The following is a 6,000-nucleotide window of genomic DNA, read 5'->3' as shown; positions in this document are numbered from 1 at the left end:
ACCTATTGTGATTTTTCTGTGTTTTAAATGTCTATTTTTTAATTTATCTTTTACTCACTATTAAGGGGATGGATTTTATAAAAAATTTAATCCAGAAAGGGTTAAACTATAATTATTCTAATTTGTATATGTTTTTGTACAGTAAATATAACCTTTCAAAGATTGCTTTCTGTGACTAAAAAAATTATGTTTCTATTTTTGAAATCTTATAAAACATTACATAAGGTTTTTTGGCTTAACATATTACATCATTCAGTATAGATTAAGTCAAACAAAACAACAATGTATAACTTTTCATATTAAATGCTTAACCTATTAACTTGGACTCGATCCTCAACAACCTCTACAAACTACAATAGCAACATACGTTTCTTTTTATCTATTAATAGTTATGTGATTTTTTTACAAATTTATAGCAACATACTCACCATGAAAAAAAATTTAAATTTTAAACTACAACTTAGTTTTTTACAAGTAACAACAATATACAACACTTAATATCAACATCTTTGTCTACTGGTTTCTCTAAATATTAATACATGAACCATATCAGAAGTAGGCTGAGAAGTTAGAATCTAAATTAGGAATGATCTTATTTCCTTGAATATTAGATTTACAATATTATAGACAAATTTTTTATTTTATTCTTAAATTTTCTATTTGGTCGTATTTATATGGTAGAATCAAATTGCATAACTACAATTGATGTTTTTTTATTAAACTGTGTATGTAAGTATGCTACAACAATAAGTATATTTTGAAGGACCACTGTTCAAAACAATTTGCATAATCTAAATACATGTTAATTTAGTTCACTTCCTACACTTTCCTGTAATATTGGATTTTTCTTGTCATGTTATATTAAAAAAGATGGGTTATCAGAACAGACATTTTAGGTGTTTGATGAAATGTCTCAAAGAATCTAATACAAGTTCTCTATGCTCACTTCACGACCAGGTATAAATTTTAGTTTTATTTTGTCTAGATTTTTTAACATCATGTGTTTTTGTTGTTTGCAAGTTTGTAGTATTACGTGCTTTTTTTTGTCCCGTCCACACGTTTTTCTATCTCTGATAGGGTTTCATTTTTTTATATTTATTGTAAACTATTGATTCAATCTACTGCACTTTGTTATGAATTTTACCAATGTGATAAGATTCTAATAAATTGTCCATTTCTTGATCTTTTAGAAAAAATGTTCTAACTAGATTACCATCTACGACTGTTGTATTCTATTTTGTTGATTAAGCTATATGTGATTTGGCTAGGATGGTTTTTAAGGATTATGATTGGCTTAATAATTGTTCATGCCATAAAAAAATACATCCAAAAAAAGTGAATGATGGTTTTTTAAATTAATACCCTCATCTAAGTTTAAAGGATATTTTTTCAACATCGATAGCATGTAACAGAGTTTTGTCTGAAATTTTCAATTTCATCGGCATGTAATAGGTTATGACTTAAATAATGATATTAGATATTTGGGCAATCAGGTTTTCTTCGGTTCTTAAATTATTTTGCAAAAAGTGGTCCAATTTGGAATTACTGATCTCAATAAAGGCAAGTCTAATGTCTCTTTTAACGTATCCATTGAGTTTAATAGTTTATTGTCTATATTTGTTTTTAAAAAATATTAAATCTTGATTTAATGAATGGAGGTCAACATGTAGTAAAGGTGCAAGAAGAACAAAGTATTAAATATAGGATGTGTTGGATTAGTGTCTAAGTCCATAACTATTTTGGTATGTACTTGACCTGATGGTGCATGGTCCTTTTGGGTTGCCTTCACCAAAGCAACTTGATAGGATGAATTATGGAGAGAAAGGATTAAATATGATTTATTAATATATTATGAGAATGATATATTAAAGGAGAAATCATATTGTTTAATTAATATTAGTCAAGAATTAATAAGAATTATGTTTGAGGCTAAAAGACATTAATTAAACTAAGGGACTAGAACTGTCAATTGTATGATAGTTGAATATTGAGCTAATGGACTCCATATTAAAGGAGTGGACGAATTCTATGGGGAAACCCATTAGAAATCGTCCAAGGCCTTTAAGGAAGGAGCCCATGGGTTGCTTAGGGCTTAAGCATCCTTTTAGGGTTTCCACACGTTTTGGGCAGCCTCCTTCTCTTCTCTTCTTCATCCTCTTGCTCTTGGTGTTTGTGAACCATTAGAGGAGTGACATTTGTGACTCTAAGCTTTCTAAAGTCAATACAAGAAGGATTTGAGATTGTTATTGCTACATAACAATCAAGGTATGATCTAAACCCTTATTCATATGTTATATTGTTTACCATATGCTAGATCTAGGGTTTATAGTCTTAGATAACTTGCATGTACAATAGAGAAACCTGGATCCAAGCATTAGGGTTTGTATGAGCACATAGGATGTTCTTATGGCTAAAACCCATCAGTGGTATCAGAGACTTGATTGGTTTCTATTGTATTGATGCATTGTGTGTTTATTCAAGTTGCAAAATCGTTTTTGGACATTCTGCCTGATGAACTCGGCGAGTACCACAGTGTACTCGGTGAGTAGGCCTCAACTCGGCGAGTCCAGTGTGGTACTCGGCGAGTTCGAGCGTCACAAAGAGGGGATTTCGGGATTTCTTGCTGTTTTACTCATGGATACTTGCCTTATCTGTTTTAGATCATTAAAATATGATTTTATACATATTTATGAGTATATCCTTGATTAAACAAAAGATAATTACCAATTGATTGGATAATAACTTCCTTATATGATTAAAGTTGATTATTTGTATTAATTGGGTAACTTATTTTGCAAGAAATTGAAATTATGTCAAATATAGATAATGATGAAATTAATTGTTTAATTTATATTATTTGTTATTTGATCCTTGTGTTATGAAAAGTTTCAATTTTTCCCCTTTAGGTTTTATAGTTTGAATTTGAACTCAAAAGTTTTGTTTTGAAATTTAAATAGTTAAACCCTAATGTTTTGAAAAGGTTTCAAAACTTGCCCTCAAGTTTTGGAATTTAAATTTTAATTAAAAGTTTAATTTTGATGTATATTTAAATTCTAAACCCTAATGTTTTGAAATGTTTCAAAACTTGCCCTCAAGTTTTGGAATTTAAAAGTTGATTAAAAGTTTAATTTAGGAGTGTTAAATTCTAAAACCCTAGTATTGTTTTGAAAAGTTCAAATCACACCCTTATGGTTTTATTAATTAATTAAGGTGTATAATTAAAAGAGATTTAATAAATCCATATAGTTTTTGGTTTACATTTAATTGGGTTAAAGGTATAATCTTTAAATTAAACCACCTAGTATTTTAAAAGTGTAAAATACACCCTATACTATATATATAGAATTAAAAGTCTAACGTTATATATATGTATGAGTAAAAGTCAGTCTTACCGTTAGTAGGCCTCATTCACGAAGCTAGTCTATAAGGGGTGTTTAAGAAAATTGCCTATAAAATGGCAATTGAATGGGTATCCACTCTTACCCACCGCACTCTTGACTAGTGGAGGGTCGTTAGCCGAACGGGTAGGATAGGACAGAACTTTCCATTATAAGTATAATGAAGTACAAAAGTAACTAAATGTTTTACAAATTCCCAATCTTAGTTACTTAGGCAAAAGTGAATTGATGCAATTTCATGAAATTACACTTTGTGCCCTTGCGAAGAAGTTAGTGGAGCGTGTGTGGTTTACCGGCACACTAAATGGTTCTAAGCAAAGGTAGCAAAGGGTGACTCAATGTTTGTCATAGTTCAGTGGAGCGTGTGTGGTTTACCGGCACATCGAATAGGTGACTGTAACGTGTGGGGGCACCATGTAAGTTTGCATGGTTATTCACACCCGCTTTGTGATCCTCGGCATCCCAGTCACAAACTAGAGGGGCATATCGAGATTTAAACATGCCTTTGAAATGTTCAATGAATCTCAAAGGATCTAGGGTTTTCATAGATTTAAAACTTAAATTTCTTTTTCGTTTTTCATGGTGGAAATTAGTGAATCGTCATTCACTTACCTTTAAATAGTCTGCAACTAGATTACGGCATCCCTTTTGTAGGTTGTAGCGTATTGTGTTGGATCCTAGCCTTAATATATCGTTTGGGTGATTTATTAAGGACTCAATCAATCAACTAACTTGAATTTGTTTTCTCCCATTTTGTAGATGTCAAAGTACGACAGCTATGGTCTTCCCAAATCCCGTGGAACAAGCTTTCCACATGAAGATGATATTCCATGATTCGATCGAGGAACAAGAAATCATGCTTCACTTCCTCCACCTCCTCCAATTATTCTCCCTAACCCACAAGATCGAAGAATTGAAAGGTTCAATATCACTAAAGCCCTATTGGAAATGAAACATGAAGATGGTAAACCCGTGTGTGCCCACATTCTAGGAATGAAAGCACACATCGATAGGTTGATAATGTTGGGTGCATCATTCCCTGATAAGCTGGCTATGAACTGGGTTCTGCAGTCACTTCCTAAATCATATAATGAGTTCAAAAGAAAGTATTATATGATGGATCATGACGATAACCTCATTGACCTAACTTACATGGTCATTGCTGCTGAATCAGAAATGATTTGGCAAAGCAATGGAGCATATTTGTTGGAAAAGTCAACCAACCATGCTTCCGAGGACGTTCTAGGAGAACCAACCTGCGTTTGCTGCCAAGAGAAAGGGCGTTGGATACAAGTCTGCCCTAAGAGCCTGAAGAGTCCAGAAGATGGGAGAGTCAAAGAGTATGGCTGTGCTTCAGGTAAAATCCACCATCTAACTCCATTAAGTTCCTATTCATTGATTCTTTATACATGATGTGATAAGATTACATTTGAATGTTTTGCAGGATCAGTGAAAAGAGAGGAAGCTTGATGAAAGAGCAAGATGAATCTAATCACAAAGAAATGGATCTTGATCGCATGGATTTGAAGATTAGATTTTGAGCTTAGGAAGTTATGATAGAGTTGTTAGGTATTTTCTTTTTGGCTACATAGTTTTTCAGTTGATTTTGCATTGTAAGGACAAATGTTTTCCGCTGCTTTTATGAATAAAATAAATTTTGGTTTGACTCATTATTTATTTATTTAATTTCCTTGCAATGAAATCATTATGAAAAATTGATGTTCGTATATTTCTACAACGAGTGGATGTGATTCTTAATTATGATAATTGTGGAAATGTCAAGAATTTACCAAATAGGGAGAGTTTCTCATCGCCCAAGTTTCAATTGGACAGAAACTTGGAATCATGCAACTTGGTTGCACGATGAATGAGAAATTTCATATTTGGAAATTAGACTAATTCGTTGACAAAGTGTCAAGTGAAGGACTAGGAGATTGAGTACACAAAGTTGTGTGTTGATCAAGTCCACCACAAGGGTAACAAAGATATTCATCATGATTTACTAAAGGATTAGTAAATATGATTATACTTATAAGATTAGGTGTAATTTTGAATTGATTGAAAAAGGTTTAAATCAATAGCAGAACGAATAAAAGAATCAAGTAGGCAGAAAGATAAAAGTTTCTCTATTCTAAGAAGAAGGGAGAGTACCTCTTATACTTTATGATATGTCTTAATGATTAAGAACCATATTTCAATTGATCCTTTAAATAAGTCTTAGTACAAGTGAAGAGGAATCAAGAATTGAAGAAATGGTTAAATCAAGAAGTCAATCATACTTCATTCCAAAACAAGTCTTAGAGTTAAGATTGTAATATTGAGTGACAAGTATAAATAAGGTTTATAATATTCATCAAATGTAGAATTTAGAAACAGGTTTTCATTATTCCCGCACATTTGAAATTGGAAATTTGTGATGTCTTGGATAAGACAAAGACCAACTAGGACCAATTTTATGAAATGTTTTCTCTTGATAAAGGCTACACTAACTCTTGAATATTTGTTTGTCAAGAAATGTTTATTGACAAGAGAATCTTATATGTCAAGGAGTCAGTGGGAGTCGTAATGGTCTTGAAAGGTTTCAAGAACAACTCAAGAATAA

This window comes from Lactuca sativa, chromosome 7 (genome assembly GCF_002870075.4).
Source record: "Lactuca sativa cultivar Salinas chromosome 7, Lsat_Salinas_v11, whole genome shotgun sequence".
NCBI classification, from domain to species: domain Eukaryota; kingdom Viridiplantae; phylum Streptophyta; class Magnoliopsida; order Asterales; family Asteraceae; genus Lactuca; species Lactuca sativa.
The sequence above is the reverse complement of the archived record's forward strand: the minus strand, read 5'-3'. Positions refer to the sequence as shown.